Source organism: Gobius niger (assembly GCF_951799975.1).
Source record: "Gobius niger genome assembly, chromosome: 17".
Lineage (NCBI taxonomy): Eukaryota > Metazoa > Chordata > Actinopteri > Gobiiformes > Gobiidae > Gobius > Gobius niger.
This window is the reverse complement of record NC_136868.1, coordinates 1420998-1439457: the sequence shown is the minus strand read 5'-3', so window position 1 is coordinate 1439457 and position 18460 is coordinate 1420998. Positions and strand designations below refer to the sequence as shown.

General features: G+C 38.7%; 1 protein-coding gene across 1 annotated transcript in view; it reads left to right on the top strand.

The window, feature by feature from the left end:
• The window catches only part of tshz2 (teashirt zinc finger homeobox 2), a 156353-nt gene that overhangs the window by 133657 nt on the left and 4236 nt on the right, over window positions 1–18460 (top strand). The gene's annotated exons all lie outside the window — the stretch shown is intronic.

Genomic DNA, 18460 nt, shown 5'->3' with positions numbered 1-18460 from the left:
CCCGGGCCTGTCACCGGCACCGGAGAATTACCCCGTCTCCTGTGAAGATACTGTTACCGGGGGGGGGGGGGGGGGAACAGACCGCTCACTCCCAGCACTCCTGGGCTTCACATTTGAATTCTGACTCTTGTTTTAGTGTCGTTTTGGTGTTAGGAGACAACGTTTGATCCAGTGTTAATGTCGTCGACTAAAATATTTAGTCTTAATTTTAGTCAAAGTGATATTTTTGTGACTATAATTGGACTAAAACTAAATTGAAAGTTTCTCATGAGACTAAAACTGTGACTAAAATGTCCAGATATTTGAGTCGACTAAAATCAGACTAAATAAAAATGAAAAGGAGAGACTAAAATCATCCAAACTTGTATTGAGCGTCTGAAAGAGCCTCAGATCATGTTTAAAGGATCAGCTCTGAGCTTTGTTCATGTGGAGCAGAAACATGAAGCAGAGGAACAACATTAAACATGATTAGAATGAAGATTATCACTGCAAAAAGTGAATATCAAGCATTGGCTTAAATGACTTGAATTGAGGAAATGTTTCTTGTTTTGAGCGGTTTTCAGTCATTTAGACACTTTTCCTGATCGGACCGAGTTTGCTTTGCTTGTTTGAGGACATTTCAGACCAGTTCAAGGGTAAATCTCGCTTGAAATAAGAAAGTAAAATTGCCAATGAGATAAGACCAATTTTCTTTCCCCATTGGCAAAGAAAATGAAATGTATCGAAACGAGTCAGAAACATCTCAGAACAAGTGAAATAATCTGGGACAAATGCCCAACAACTTCTTAACTAGTCAAAACAACTACAATGTGGATTATTGTGCTCAAACTGAGATGTTTATACTGATCTAGTTAAATACTTTTTGCAGTGTATAAATATAAGTCGACTAAATGAGTCTTCATTTTAGTCGACTAAATAGACATGCAATTTTAGTCGACTAAAACTAGACTAAATTTGAAAAGTTTGTTTTGACTAAATCTAGACTAAAATTCAATTACATTTTAGTCAAAAGACTAAGACTAAAACTAAAATAAAATATGTTGTCAAAATTAACACTGGTTTGATCATGGGGCAAGTTTTTGTATACTTGAATTCATCTCATCGCCCTCATAATTAGAGTAAAAATCTTAATTTGCCTGAAGTAAGATTGTTCCCCTGCGTAACATTTTACCAAATATAGAATTATATACAAAAATAAATACAAGCATTTATTTTCTTTCTTACGTGTGTCACTGTAGCTGGGACAGGGCTCCACATTTTGCCTTGAATCGTTTTGTCTTTGTGTTCAGTTTAAGCCTCGTCACGATAATTAATTTGAAGTTCGATATATCGAGGCAGGAAAGTATCGCGATAAACGATATTATTGACTCTGACGATACTGGATACTGTCGACTCTCAGGCATAAAAATGACAGTGACCCTTTGTTCTAAAAGTGCATCATCATATCTTAAAACACCACAAGCTGCAACAAACATGAAACCTAGTGTAACTCATCTTTTACAAAGTAAAATAAGGGGAAAATGCTAATAAATATACAGACGATAAATATCTAGGCCAAAAATATATCGTTTATCTGTTTCTTATTGAACGATAAGTCGATAGTAAGTAATGATCGTGACTAGTGTTCAGGGAAATTTCCAGAAAGCCATGTGATAGCGACATGGCTAACGTGTTTAGCTCCTTATCGTTTTCGTCATTAGCCCCAAACATCCAGGACTGCAGTCGTTCATATACGTAGAGGTCTTGGTTTCTCTGAACATGTAAACATCCAGAGTAATAACCAGGATATGAGTAATAACTGGAATACCTGAGCGCATGTCAACACACTCATTGATAACCCACTTTGAACCCTTAAAGGAACAGGCCACTGTTTTTACATCCTGACATACAGTATGGAAAGTGTGCGGAAATTACCAAAAATAGTCACTTGCCCCATAAAGGGTTTTACATAGTTTAAAGGGGCTGGATGCAAGTTTGCCATTTTATACTCACTACTGCCACCTCAGGCCATACATGTAACTGCACCTTCTTTTTGAGTGACAGTGCAGGATTTTAGAGGCAGTTGTGGTGAAAAGGTCTGGGCTCATTCTACACATTAGGACATGGAGGAACATGTAGGGCAGTGTTAATTTTGACAACATATTTTAATTTAGTTTTAGTCTTTTGACTAAAATGTAATTTAATTTTAGTCTAGATTTAGTCCAAAAAATCTTTTCAATTTTAGTCTAGTTTTAGTCGACTAAATTTAAGACTAATTTAGTCGGTTTTGTTTTTATATTTAATAAAGCTCTTCTGCTTCATGTTTCTGCTCCACATGAACAAAGCTCAGAGCTGATCCTTTAACAGAGAATTTACATGATCTGAGGCTCTTTCAGGCGCTCAATACAAGTTTGGATGATTTTAGTCTCTCCTTTTCATTTTTATTTAGTCTTATTTTAGTCGACTAAAATATCTGGACATTTTAGTCACAGTTTTAGTCTCATGAAAACGTTTAAATTAGTTTTAGTCCAATTTTAGTCACAAAAATATCACTTTGACTAAAATTAAGACTAAATATTTTAGTCGACACTGATGTAGGGGGAGGAAAATACTTTGTTTTTTTCCTCCCCCTACAACAAATTCCCTGTAGTCCTTTAACATAGTTTTCATGTCAGAGTATAGTAAAAAAAAAAGGACAAAATTGAAGGGTTTTCACGCATATTCATCCACAAATATTGACATGCTTTATATCCACACGTGCGAACGGCGCCTGAGAAAAAAGTGACAAAATCTGTCGGAAACACGACAAAAAAGCGACAAAAGCATGACAAAGAAAAGAGTCGAAAACATGACAAAAACACATTGCGCTGTTTTCTCTCCAGTTGCGAAGCTTTTCGGTTTGGATAAAGCCGAACTGTAGAAAAGTCGGGGGTAAGAGGTTTTCAAACGTGCCCGCGGATGTAAAGTCTTCATTTCTCCCAAAGTGCTGATGCTTTTCGTATCGTCCCGCCCGACCCCCCCCCCTCGTCACAGCAGTAAATCTAATCTCCCACAATGCCGCTAGCCCGTTAGCATCTCCGCTATCGGACCTGAGAGGCCTCGCCGCGCTCTCCCCTCGCAGCCTGCCTCCGTCTGCGTAAATCCAGCCCCGCGCTTTGCCAAGAGTCTGCTGCTGCGGATAAAGGTTATAAACACTTCAGGGCCTGATTGATGACGGACACCCGGCTCTCCTGACCTTTGCATATCGCCGTCTGAAGATATAAATTTGTCCTGACACAGATTGGAGCCTTTACAGCGCTTTATGACATGCTAAATCTCCCCGCGCGCCGCGCCAGACGCTTGTTTTGTATCAGGCTAGTTAGGCCACGGCGAGACGGCGGAGACGCGGCGTTCGGAGGAGGTTTTTCAGAGAGTTTAGGGAAGATTCTTCACATGCACGAAGTGATGTATCAGCAAATGATCATTACTGTGAGATTAATGAACGGAGAATCCATGAAATCACGAAGGCTCTGCATCTGACCGAGACTAACAAAGATGCAAAGTACCTTTAAAGAGGGGGTGTTCTGCTTTTTTCAGTCCCATAGCACCAGTCTATATCTCACTACAATGATGACAAACCTTCTGCTGGTCTGTAAATGCAGTAAATTAGAATAACTGCCTTGTATAAAATGTCTCTCTCAAAATGGCTGTAGTGAATGTCTCTGTCTCTTTAACCTCTTAACTCCCGCCTGAACCGAGAGCATTTTCTCCAGTTCAGCTTTACCTTTACGCCTCATTTGAAAGCTGAGACCTACAAAACTAAATTGATCTTTTTCCTCACATCATCAGAGTTTTTTCACTTTTTCGATTTTTTTTGTCAATTTTTTTGTCACTTTTTCGGCAAATTATTCGCATTTTTTTGTCAAATTCTTATCACTTTTTTGTCAATTTTTTCTCACTTTTTCGTCCATTTTTTTTCAATTTTTCGTCATATTTTTCTCACATTTTTGTCATTTTTTTGTCATTTTTTTGGAATTTTTTTGTCACTTTTTCGTCACTTTTTCGTCACTTTTTTCTCACTTTTTTAACATTTTCATCCTTGTTTTCGTCTCAGTTTTGTTGCTATTTTCACAACCTTTTTCCAGAAGGATTGGGGTAAAGCTGGAGAAAATGTGCTCGGTTCAGGCGGGAGTTAAGAGGCTAAGAACCTCTGAGCCTTTAGACACGCCCCCTCCACACGCTGTCTGTGGCATCAGTGGGGAGGGGGTTCTGCTGAGGAGCAGTGGTTGGTTACTCGGCTGGTGACCAAAGCTCGGAGGCGTCTCCAGGAGGTGGGGGCGTTCCTAGGAGGACTCAGGCAAACCTATCCCTAAAATGGCCGCCATCAGAGTTTTTACAGATTACTCAGAAATACGTGAATGTGCCAAGGCAACACTTCAGCCATGTTTTTAATGAGGGAGTGACAGAATAACATGATGGAAAGCTGGAAAAAGTCCATGTAGCATAATACCCCCCCTTTAAAACATGTAAAAGGGTCCGTTTTAGCCATGATTTCCCTCTTTTAGCTCCATTTTTAGTCTTGTTTGGAACCAACGTCCCATCTCACGAATCAGACTGAGAAACACGGCCTCGAAACAGTTTAGGAGGGAAAATGTTCAGGACGACCGCTGCGTTTATCATGATCTAAAAGTGATGTTGTTGTTTTTTACTATTAATGGTATTAAAGGGGCTGGATGCAAGTTAGCCATTTTATACTCACTACTGCCACCTCAGGTCACATGTGTAACTGCAGCTTCTGTTTTAAGCTCGTGCATGACGGCACTTCAGACCCGAATTAACACCTTTTTGAGTGACAGTGCAGGATTTTAGAGGCAGTTGTGGTGAACAGGTCTGAGCTCATTCTACACATTAGGACATGGAGGAACATGTTTTAAACTCCGTATAGTCCCTTTAAGCACTTTTTTACTTTTCCTTGAATACTTATTTGTGATAATGCGTTTTACTTTTATTTCAGAGTGGTGTAAATCTTACTTGAGTAAATATTGTTGCTCCTCTTCCCACCTCTGCCGCTAAACATATCTGTTGTTTTCCTTTCCATTTTTAAATTGCCACTAAGTTAATCTAGAAAGTCCCATGGGGTTTTCAGAATCTTTTATCAGGTGGATGCTGAACCTATTAGACATGTTTTAGTGCCAGGAGGAAACTTGCCCACAGACACAGGCCCCTTTCCCTTCCCGCCAATGGAACCAGGGAACTTCTCACGTTTTATTACAGACCACATAATCATTTCTGGAAGACTGGGATTCGTCAAAATGAACTTTTCCACAATCATGACTGATTTATCGCCAGAAGCCAGGGGCGGACTGGCCTCATGTCCTGTATTCTGGAAGAGCACAGAGGGACCCCCGGGCGTAACCGAGCTTTACCCAAATCTAAAAGCTTAACCTCTTAACTCCCGCCTGAACCGAGAGGATCTTTTTCCTCATGTCATCAGATTTTTTTTTTCCATCATTTTTTTGTTGGGTATTCAACTCATTTTTGTAACTCATTTTTTTGTCATTGTTTGTCACATTTTTGTCACTTTTTTAATCAAATTTTTGTCACACTTTTGTCATTTTTTTTGTCACTTTTTGTCTTTTTTTGTCATTTTCTTTTGTCATTTTTGTGACATTTTTGCCACTTTTTCATCAATTTTTCGTCACTTTTTTGTCAAACTTTTCTCACTTTTTTGTCTTTTTTTTTGTCCATTTTTTATCAATTTTTTGTCACATTTTTGTCATTTTTTTGTCTTTTTTTGTCACTTTTTTCATCTAATTTTTGTCATTTTTTGGTCAAATTTTTATCACATTTTTGTAATTTTTTAGTCACTTTTTGGTCTCTTTTTTTGTCATTTCTTTTGTCATTTTTGTGACATTTTTGCCACTTTTTCATCAATTTTTCGTCACTTTTTTGTCACATTTCCATCATTGTTTTCGTCTCAGTTTTGTCGCTATTTTCACAGCTTTTTTCCCAGAAGCTTTTGGATTGGGGTAAAGCCAAACCGGAGAAAATGTGCTCGGTTCAGGCGGGAGTTAAGGGGTTAAAAGAAAAAGCATCCAAAAACAAAAACGTGCTGGAAAAGCAACAAAATGTGACGAAAACGTGACGACAAAGCGATGAAAAAAGCGATGAAAAAACAACAATAACATGAAAAAGCTTGAAAAACAAGAGACGAAAACACAACGAAAAAGCGACAAAAACATGAGGCGTTACAGTGTCGCTCTCCAGTCAAGAAGCTTTTAGATTTGGGCAAAGCCGAACTGGAGAAAATGCTCTTGGTTAAGTATGTATTTGTGGAAGTGTCACATTTACGCTGATTTGGGCCAGACTGACCAGAGTCCAGGGCTGGTTTTTAGCCCCGCCCCCTTCAGAAGCCAGAGGTGAACTCTTCCTCCGCTTCGCCCGACATCTCGTAAGTGTCCGGGAGACATTATCCCCCTGACTTTGCGCATCAGTTCCCGTCGCCTCCTGAATTGAGACGCTCGCTCTCCGTCTCGCTGGGGTGAAATACGAGCGCCCTGCTCTGTATTCCAAACCCACCCGTCCCGGTGACATAATGATTTTTTGTTGCCGTTTGCCGTCCTTGGCTGTGATCTTGTGTGAGAGAGTGATGGGTTCAGGCGTCGCCGGAGTTCAGGCCTGGAGTTCTGGAAGCGCCACGTCTTTCTGAAAACGCCGCTGTAAACGATCGTGTCCAAAACCACTTAATGCCTTTGATGCTGCGGAGTGAGGGTTTGTTTCTACAGAGTCACATTTCACCAAACAGAATAAAGTCAGGTTTGAATGTGTTCCTATAGAGCAGAGTGTATGTGCAGTGAAAGGTAACCACACTAGGAACTTTTACATATCGTGCAAAATCAACTGTTTAAGCTTCAAAACTAATCTCACAAAGCTTGCACTGAAAAAATGCAATCTTATCTTCAACAAAAATGACTTTAAAGTGCTTTAAGGTGCTTGTGCCAATTTTTGTCACTTTTTGTCCGGTTTTCGTCAATTTTTTGTCACACACATTTCCATCACGTTTCCGTAACTTTTTGGTCAATTTTTTGTCACTTTTTTGTCAAATTTTTGTCACTTTTTCTTCACATTTTTGTCACATTTTCGCCAGTTTTTTGTCAATTTTCTGTCACATTTTTGTCACTTTTTGGTCCAATTTTTTTCAGTTTTTCATCACATTTTTTACTTTTTCGTCAATTTTTTGTCACTTTTTCGTCAGTTTTTCGTCACATTTTCGTCACATTTTCATCTCATGTGATGCTTTTATCAAGAAGCTTCTAGATTTGGGTAAACTGGAGAAAATGTGCTCGGTTCAGGTGGGTTTCAAGAGGTTATGATGCAAGAAATGTCGATTTTCCTGTTGCTTCTACATTTAACTCTGCAAAAAGTGATCTTGAAATAAGTCAAATGTTCTTGAAATGATTGAATCTGTCGCTGATTGGAGAAACACGTTTTTTAAACATCGACTCAACATAAAGAAGCTTAACTCCAGCCATTTTAAGTTATCTAATTTAAGACGCTCTCATATTCCATGTCATCTCCTTGACGCATCTCCTTGTTTATTTATCTTTTACTTCAAGAAATACTGTAAATGTCCAAATTATAACATGCCAGCTCTTTGGGCACCGCTGCTGTAAATTGTCCCTTGCACTTTTTGACCAATCCCTTCAAGGACGCCGTGATCTCAGTAGCTACACTCACAAAACCCACATCCAGATCTGGGGTCGGGATCCGGGTCCGGGATCCGGGTCCGGACCGGCTGGACGTTTCCGCTGTGGTGCGTGTTAATGGTAGAAAGCGGAGACTCCGGGACGATCACAGAAACCCCGCACTCCACCATCGCTCCACCGTCAGTCACTCCACCGTCGCCGTGTTCTAAATGAAGGGAAGAAGCGGAGACGGTCGGAGCCGACGCCGATCTGAGGACAGGGTTAATTGGAGTCGGCGGAGGCGGAATCTCGGGTTCATCTGATAGAAAAGAGGAGCAGCTGTACATCGAGTCCGTGTTCGAGCCGTGACACTTTCATAAGGATAATTATGATGCCAGTTCTCAGATTGTAGGACTTGTGACTTTAGTATTGTTGAGTGAGTTTGAGTGTTGGGGACTTTATGGGGGGAATGAACAAACTTTTCACAGATACATGAACTAGAAATGAGTGTAATAACTTTTTGGTCAATTTTTTGGCACTTTTTGGTACAATTTTTGTCACACACATTTCCATCACATTTCCGTAGCATTTTGGTCAATTTTTAGTCAAATTTTTGTCGCTTTTTTGTTACATTTTTGTCACTTTTTGGTCAATTTTTTGTCCAATTTTTGTCAATTTTTTGTCACTTTTTTGTTGCATTTTTGTCACTTTTTGGTCAAATTTTTGTCAATTTTTCTTCACATTTTTGTCACATTTTCGCCAGTTTTTTGTCAATTTTTTGTCACATTTTTGTCAATTTTTGGTCCAATATTTGTCAGTTTTTCGTCACATTTTTGCCACTTTTTTGTCACTTTTTCATCAGTTTTTCTTCACATTTTCGTCACATTTTCATCTCATGTGATGCTTTTATCAAGAAGCTTCTAGATTTGGGTAAACTGGAGAAAATGTGCTCGGTTCAGGTGGGGGTCAAGAGGTTGTGATGCAAGAAGATGAAGAAATGTAGATTTTCCTCCTTCCTTTTTTTTAACTCTGCAAAAAGTGATCTTGAAATAAGTCAAATGTTCTTGAAATGATTGAATCTGTCCCTGATTTTTAAACATCGACTCAACATAAAGAACCTTAACTCCAGCCATTTTAAGTGATCTGATTTAAGACCTACTTCTGTATTGGTTTGTGGTGTTTGTTTAACCTCTTAACCCCCGCCCTAACCAAATGCCCATGGTAGCGCCTCATTTGAAAGCTAAGACTTACAAAACGTATCTAAATAAATCCCTTTTCTTTGCATTGTTGCTGTGTTGTCACATTTTTGTCAATTTTTTTGTCCGTTTTTCGTCACATTTCCGTAACTTTTTGGTCAATTTTTTGTCAAATGTTTGTCACTTTTTCGTCAGTTTTTCGTCACATTTTTTTGTCACATTTTCGTCACATTTTTGTCACATTTTCGCCATTTTTTTGTAAATTTTTTGTTACATTTTTGTCCGTTTTTTGTTACATTTTTGTCACTTTTTGGTAAATTTTTTGTCACTTTTTTGTCAGTTTCTCGTCACATTTTTGTCACATTTTTGTCACATTTTTGTCACATTTTCGCCAGTTTTTTGTAAATTTTTTGTCACATTTTTGTCACTTTTTGGTCCACTTTTTGTCACTTATTTGTCAATTTTTTGTCACTTTTTTGTCAGTTTCTCGTCACATTTTGGTCACATTTTGGTCACATTTTTGTCACTTTTTGGTCACATTTTTGTCACATTTTCGCCAGTTTTTTCGTCACATTTTTGTCAGTTTTTAGCCATTTTAAGTTATCTAATTTAAGACGGTCTCTGCCTGGATAGATTTCTCAAAATCAGTTTCTCAAATCAAGGACAAATTGACTCATTTCCAGAGAATGTTACTTATTTCAAGAGGACTTTTTTACATTGAAAATGAAATCTCACATTCCATGTCATCTCCTTGACGCATCTCCTTGTTTATTTATCTTTTACTTCAACATATACTGTAAATGTTGACTGCGTTCTAGATTAAAAGTAGTCGAAACAGCTCAAGTGAACGGCGAGCGCTCTCTTGTCATTTGAAGTCGTGTAAAGTAACACGTGTAAAGTAACCACCACACAGTAACCGGCCGTTTCTCTTTCCGAATCCTAAAGAACGTAGAGATTATCCATGAATAAAAAAACTGTATTTAATCTGAGCGCATTGAAGAGTTTTCTCCAGCATCAAACATTGCGGAGATAACCTTTTGTGACGGCGCTGGCTGTGAAGGATCTGTGTTTAAACAGGAGTGGGCCCCGGCTTCAGTGAGGGCTTTGAAGAGCTTGTCATGGCCGCCGCTCCTCTCCCCGTCTCTCCGGATCCTCTACAAAAGGCCATACATAAAACATCTCCAGTCACTCTGCTGCACGCGCCACAACATGCAGCAATAAAGAAAGGAAAGAAGTCATTAGATCGTGCGGTCTGAGTCCTTTCGAATGTTTATTTACACATCGGATCAACAGAGATTATTATACCTGGGTTTAAGATGGATTTAAAGCTAAATTACTCCCATCCACCTACTTCTGTATTGGTTTTTGGTGTTTGTTTAACCTCTTAACCCCCACCCTAACCAAATGCCCATGGTAGCGCCTCATTTGAAAGCTAAGACCTACAAAACGTATCTAATTAAATCCTTTTTCTTTGCATTGTTGCTGTGTTGTCATCGCTTTTTTTTAGTCACTTTTGTTGCTCTTTTGTGGATTTTTTTTTAGATTTTCAACACTCTTTTTTTTGTCACACACATTTCCATCACATTTCCGTAACTTTTTGGTAAATTTTTTGTCAATTTTTGGTCAAATTTTTGTCACATTTTCTTCACATTTTTGTCACATTTTCGCCATTTTTTTGTCCATTTTTGGTCAAATTTTTGTCACTTTTTTGTCACATTTTTGTCCATTTTTTGTCAATTTTTTGTCAATTTTTGGTCACATTTTGGTCCAATTTTTGTCACATTTTTGTCACTTTTTCGTCAGTTTTTCTTCACATTTTCGTCACATTTTCATCTCATATGATGCTTTTATCAAGAAGCTTTTAGATTTGGGTAAAGCCAAACTGGAGAAAATGTGCTCGGTTCAGGTGGGGGTCAAGAGGTTGTGATGCAAGAAATGTAGATTTTCCTGTTGCTTCTACATTTAACTCTGCAAAAAGTGATCTTGAAATGAGTCAAATGTTCTTGAAATGATTGAATCTGTCGCTGATTGGAGAAACACATTTTTTAAACATCGACTCAACATAAAGAACCTTAACTCCAGCCATTTTAAATGATCTAATTTAAGACCTACTTCTGTATTGGTTTGTGGTGTTGGTTTAACCTCTTAACCCCCGCCCTAACCAAATGCCCATGGTAGCGCCTCCTTTGAAAGCTAAGACCTACAAAACGTATCTAAATAAATCCTTTTTCTTTGCATTGTTGCTGTGTTGTCATCGCTTTTTTTTGGTCACATTTTTGTAAAAAAAAAATTGTCAGTTTTTCGTCACATTTTTGTCACTTTTTCGTCAATTTTTTTGCCACACACATTTCCATCACATTTCCGTAACTTTTTGGTCATTTTTTTTATTTTTTATTTTGTCACTTTTTTGTTACATTTTTGTCACTTTTTGGTCAAATTTTTGTCACATTTTCGCCGTTTTTTTGGTCACTTTTTGGTCCAATTTTTGGTCCAATTTTTGTCACTTTTTAGTCACATTTTTTTCACATTTTTGCCAGATTTTTGTCAATTTTTTTTCACATTTTCACCAGTTTTTTGTCATTTTTTTGTCACATTTTTGTCACATTTTTGCCAGATTTTTGTCAATTTATTTTCACATTTTCGCCAGTTTTTTGTCCATTTTTGGTCACATTTTTGTCACATTTTCATCTCATGTGATGCTTTTATCAAGAAGCTTCTGATTGAATCTGTCCCTGATTGGAGAAGCACATTTTTTAAACATCGACTCAAAATCAACATAAAGAAGCTTAACTCTAGCCATTTTAAGTGATCTGATTTAAGACGCTCTCTGCCTGGGTAGATTTCTCAAAATCAGTTTCTCAAATCAAGGACAAATCGACTCATTTCAAGAGAATGTTACTTATTCTCTGAAATCTCATATTCCATGTCATCTCCTTGACGCATCTCCTTGTTTATTTATCTTTTACTTCAACATATACTGTAAATGTTGCCTGCGTTCTAGATTAAAACTAGTCAAAACAGCTCCAGTGAACGGCGGGCGCTCTCTTGTCATCTGAAGTCGTGTCGTCTCTCCCTCTCCACACTGATCCGTCTCTGTCCATTAGTCGTCCAAAGCGATTCACCTCGGGCCCCCTCCAGAGGCACTCGTCAAATATTGATACCGAAAAGTCCGTATTCCTGAGAGCGGCGTTCGATGTAGCGGCCAGTGTGGGACTCCTGAGTGCTTTTCGCCGCGGCCCTCACGGCGGAGTCTGGAGGAATATCCAGCGCGGGAGAAGCATAAGTGCCGGGACGGTGCTGTTACGTCCCATTCATATTTAAAGGTCTCCAAAATGCACATGACCGGGAGGCGGAAACCCTTCACATGTGCGACTCCGCCTGTCAAACTCCATCGAGAGCGGAGGCGCCTCGTCGTGTCAGGCTGTTAATACGTCCAAAAAGCCTCGGCGCTTCTGCAGAAGGAAAAAGACATGTTTTCCCCGAAGAAACTGGAGTGCGGTGTGTTTTTGGAGCATTTATATCAAATCTCATTGCACGTGTAGAGCCAAGAAACAATAAGATTTAATTCAAACATAATTGAGGGTTTGCTGTGAGTTAGTTACAGTTGACAGTAGTTGACTTTAATCCAGAGCGCCTCAAACCGAGCTTTATCCACGGGGAGGAGGGGGAAAAGGTCGACTCTTTTAAGGACTCGGGGAGTGTTTTTGATTCCTCTCTACGATTTGATGAAAACACAGAGCAAAGTGTCAAACGTGGACGTCAGCGAGTTCACCTGAGGAGGAAACTGAACTCTTTTAATGTTTCAGCAAATATTTTAAGCAACTTTTATCATTCTTTTATCACTTTTTATCACATTTTTGTCACATTTCCGTCGTTTTTTTGTAAATTTTTCGTCACATTTTTGTCAAGTTTTTGTCCATTTTTTGTCACACATTTTCATCACATTTCCGCAACTTTTTGGTCAATTTTTTTCACATTTTTGTCACTTTTTGGTCCAATTTTTGTCAGTTTTTCATCACATTTCCATAACTTTTTGGTCAATTTTTTGTCAATTTTTTGTCACTTTTTGGTCCAATTTTTGTCAGTTTTTCGTCACATTTCCATAACTATTTTGTCAATTTTTTGTCACTTTTTTGTCACTTTTTTGTTACATTTTTGTCACATTTTTGTCACATTTTTGTCACATTTCCGTTTTTTTTTTGGTTTTTTTTTCGTCAAATTTTTGTCACACATTTTCATCACATTTCCGCAACTTTTTGGTCAATTTTTCGTCACATTTTTGTCACTTTTTCATCAGTTTTTTTGTCAATTTTTCGTCACATTTTTGTCACTTTTTCATCCAAAGTGTCTTAACCTTTTCTTTTATTTGCTGGTTTGACGCCGGTCTGTGGAAAATCAGAACCGTCTGAACCACATTGTCAAAGTGTCAGATTCCTGGTGTGCGTTTTGAAGACCTCGCCTCACTCTGTAAGAAAAGAGTCGTCCAAAAGACTCCATCGATTTTGGGTCAACAAAACCATGTCTTGCGGTCGCACTTTCCTCTGATGCCTCCGGGGGGCGATATGTCTGCTTTCCTGCGATCACTGTCAGAACTTGCTTTGCTTGGACGTAAAGTTTTTGTTTCACTCACAACCTCCAATCTGAGTCAAACAAACTTTATTGAACGAGCAATATGACGATTAAGGCGGACGATGTCGTGATTGCTGTTTTGGGGGTTTTGGAGAAAAGGTGGACGAGCTCTGGGGCTTTCATCTGCGCTGACCTCGAAGACAGAACGGGAACGCTGAGGAGACGCTGACCTCGATTTAAGACAATGCCCTTTTGGTGCTCTTGAGTGCAGGGATAAAACAAGGGATGAAGCAAAAAAAAACAACTAAAAACACTCGAAAAGATAGGGACAGTTAGCACATTGATTTAGCTGTGAGTGCCAACAATCCAGATCATTTTTCATGATGTTTGTAGCACCACAGCGTGTTCTATGTTATAGCTCTGGACACAGGCTGTGGCTCGTTTAAAGCTGAGACTCTAAGCTCTCCGTAGGTGAAAACAGTTTAATTCTACGTGCCTCGGTTCTTGAGAAATCTAAGCTGAACAGAGGCTTGTTTTGATCAAAATCACACTCTCCTTTCTGATCGACTCCTCTCTCCTCTCTGGACGACACTAACGTTATGGGAAGAGGCAAACATTGTTTTGAAGCACTGCGTTTTATCGATCGTGTGCATTTAAACAGCTGGTTCTCGGATTGAAGTCGTGCTTGGACCAATTTTGACCATTTAAAAACTCAGAGAAATGTTAAAATCTCAACTGTTTCGATCTTGGGAAGTGGCTCTGCTTTGAGAGCGAGAGAGAAGTGTCAGGTTTACAGCTGATCTTCATTTATTTCACTTCTGTTCCTCACAGAGCTGCCAAAACCACACACAGGTGTATTAGAGTGGCTTTTCCTGTAAGTCTTTGTTTAGAGGTATTTTGCTGTAATATCTTGATCTTTAATGTGACAAAGTGGGTTTGTCCCATTGTGTGTGTTTGTTGTTTTGCTTCGTTTGTTTCGTTTGCAATAAACACCAGCCAACAATAACCCTCAGAGTATACAATTTACCTGTACAACCTGGTGGGGAGAAGGGAAGGGGCGTGGTCTTTGTCGGCCATTTTAAAAACTTCAGGCTGAAACATGTGGAAGGGGGAAACTAGATTAATCTTTGTTTTGAATATCTTTTGTGTTTGATTTTTGGCTTGTATTGTATTTATTCATTTGAGTTGAACACTGATTGTTTTGGACTCTTAACTCATCTATTTTATGGATAATGTTAAAGCTTACCAGCAGAACTTTTGTTTGGAAGTGACCCATCAAGTCCTTTCCCGTTAGGGTAGGTATAAAAGCTGACCGCTGTAGTCACTGGGGGCCATTTTGTATGTGACATGTGCGTCACTGAGAAGTTCTGTTGGTCTTGCAAAATAAATGCCTGGTGAGAACTCTACCTTTGTTAAGTCTGCCTGCCCGTTTGACCCCTCGTGGCCGGCTTCCTCACATTTAACATGAATCTTTATATTAAACCTTACACATGTACAATACAATACTTTCCCCCCCAAAAGCCTTTCTTTTCTGAGCAACAAAAAACAACATGTGTATGCTCTTTAATTGTCCAAGATTTGCTGTTTTTGTCCATTTGTGTTGTTCGTAAACAGAAAACTGTATGTTCGTCTGATCCTTTGACTCATTTGAAAGCAGGTTCAGCAAAACCCAAGACCTTTTGCAGTTCGATCCAGACCATGACTTCCTTCCTCCATCTCTTTTCCGTTTCCTCCTAACACCATCGTGGTTCCTCTCTCTCTCATAGTCGTGGTTCCTCTCTCTCTCTCTCTCATAGTCGTGGTTCCTCTCTCTCTCATAGTCGTGGTTCCTCTCTCTCTCAGCCCTGTCTGTGCTGTAACTCTGCTGACTCAGCCCGGCTCTAATTGTCTGATGGGAAACGTGTCAATTAGAAATACTGTTGTTTAATTACGTGTTAATTGAAGCCATAATGCTTGTGTTATGAGCGTGCGGAACAAACAGGTGAATAATCAAACTTGTAATTGCTGTTTATGAGATTGTCAGGGAGAATAAAATGACGAGACAGATTGCCGGTAATCTCCCCCAAATTTGGTTTAATTGTGTAGTTTCAGCTCTGATAATTGAATCTGTTTAGTTTTTTTTCCTTCCCCGCTCGCTGCCATCATCTTTCCGCAGCATCAGAGCGCGCATTCGCAACAAAATCCATTTTCTAAACATGAGCCGCCACGTAGGAAGATTGTTTGATTGCTGTTTTTCCAGCTTTTTCACTCAAGTTATTCCAGTTAAACAAGTGGGGGCGGGAAAGGCTCCAAACTCCTCTGGACTCAGTGAATCACAAGGCAAAATATCACTATGTATTTTTTTAAACTAAATTTACAAACGACCGTCCACTCTTCCTATTCCACTTTTTTGTCAGTTTTTTGTCACATTTTTGTCACTTTTTGGTCAAATTTTTGACAGTTTTTGGTCCAATTTTTGTCACATTTTTGTCAGTTTTTGGTCCAATTTTTGTCAGTTTTTTGTCACATTTTTGGTCCAATTTTTGTCAGTTTTTTGTCAATTTTTTGTCAATTTTTTTGTCACATTTTTTTGTCACATTTTTGTCACTTTTTGGTCCAATTTTCGTCACATTTTTGTCACTTTTGGTCCAATTTTTGTCAGTTTTTTGTCAATTTTTTTCACAATTTTTTCACATTTTTGTCACATTTTGGTCCATTTTTTGTCAATTTTTTGTCACATTTTTGTAAATTTTTCCTCACATTTTTGTCACTTTTTGGTCCAATTTATGTCACTTTTTGGTCCAATTTTTGTCTGTTTTTTGTCACATTTTTGTCAATTTTTTGTCACATTTTGTCAATTTTTGGTCCAATTTTTGTCCATTTTTCGTCACATTTTTGTCACTTTTTGGCCCAATTTTTGTCCGGTTTTTTGTCACATTTTCGCCAGTTTTTTGTCAATTTTTCGTCATCAGCATCAGAGCGCACATTTGCTGCGTCAACAAAATACATAAACATGAGCCACTACGTATGAAGATTGTTTGATAGCTGTTTTTCCAGCTTTTTCACTCAAGCGCTTTTGACGGTTGGAATTAATTTTGCAAAGTTCCAGTTCTTCCAGTTAAACAAGTGGAGGCGGGGAAAGGCTCCGACCTCCACTAGGGCGACATGTTCGCAAGATATCACTGTGTATTTACAAACGACCGCCCACTCTTCCTTTTCCACTTTTTTTATCTGCTGCTGGTTTGCCCTGACTTCCTCTTAAAGCACCATGGAAAGTTTATCATTTATTATTGTGATAATGCAAATCCCAAGTAGGGGTGGGCCACATCGCATCGCACATCGTTATTGCGATACCATTTTTGATATCGTTGAAATTATTCATATCGCGGTTTATTGGGGGCTTACACCCACTCTCAACAGGCCACTACACACTCTGGCTTTTTAACACCACCTCACTAGATATAGGGTATACAAATTGGACATGTCATTGATCTAATATCGATAACAAATAGTGGATAGTAATGACAACAAGGAAGTGGCAAGATGGCAGAATATAAAGTCCAATATGACGATAATATGAAATCAGACATTCACTGATAATGACAAGAATGAAAATTATGATAAATAACAATAACTACTAATCACATTTATTACTATTTTTTATTAACATGCTGTGTTAATGATATGAAATGGTAAAACCTCCTTGTTTGCCAGTGCTGCAAAAGTCTGCTGATTGTATGTTGACAATTGTAACAACGGTAGATAAAACTTAACTCACAAATACATATAGGTCTATATTTGTGTTCTGAAACTGATATAGAATACTCAGAAAGGATTGTATTTTGTTTATTTAATGTAAAAGTAATGTAAAACTGTAGCATCAGGAATTGCAAATGTGATGCATATGAACAAGGGGTCGACTCCCTTTGAGCTTCCATTAACTTTATGATTGTGAAACTCTGGAGAAAGAGAAAATGTTAATGGCTCAAATAAACTACACAAACAAACACGATATAATAGGTCGTGTTCATGTGACGTCACAATATTTACTAAGTGGCTGTAGTTTAAAGTTGAGGTGAAACTCCATGACTGTAACTGCGGTAATGAAGAAAATGCAGATTTGTATGTCTTTGTTTCTGGTTAATATCTCCGTCATTACTGGAGGAATCCATATGAAACAAAAACTGTCGGCACATATGTCCAATTATTTTCTCTGAAAGCCGTCAAAAAGTGGTGACAATGTTGGGAAAACATGAGTGCGATGTTGTCCAGTCAAAAGGACTTTCAGTAATAAAATCATTTCACAGCTTTGTTAATCCAATCACTGTCGAATACTGATGAGTATTCTGGAGATTTCTTACAAAAACTGTATTTCTCCCATAGAGTTGTATTGGCCCCGCCCTCCATCTGACATCATCACATTCGAAATCGTGAATGCCACCTATTGCTGCTCTATTATTTATTTATTTATTTCTTCCCTGGCATTCTTCATCTTTTTGCTGTTGTCCCTTTGTGGCTACGTATTATCTATCTCTTCTGTATGCGTTCCTCGGTTTTCTGTTGCCCCTCGCTGTCTTTTAACTGTGTGTGTTTGTGTTATGTCTGTATCTTATTTGTGTACCAAAGTGCGTCTATTTTTCTGTGTTGCTGTTAATGCCATAATATTGTCCACATGCACAGTTACTAAATAAAAAAACAATAAAAAAAAACCTATTGCTGGGTTGCAGGTTCAAGAATGTGATGATGTCACCGGACCCAGTGGGGGCAGGAGCCAGTTTATCCTATGAACGACACTTTCACAAGTCGCCTCTAAAAAGAAAATGTATGAATTACAAAAATGATCATTAATATCAGTCACTGGGTCCATAAGCTCTCTGTGCCAGACCAAAAATGGGCGGCACGGTAGTACAGCGGTTAATGCTCATGCTTCCCAGCTAGAAGGTCCAAGTTCAATGTGTGGAGTTTGCATGTTCTCCCCGTGTCTGCGTAGGTTTCCTCCGGGTACTCCGGTTTCCCCTACCACTAAAAACATGTACAACAGGCCATGATGAATGTGAGTGTGTTTGAGAGTGC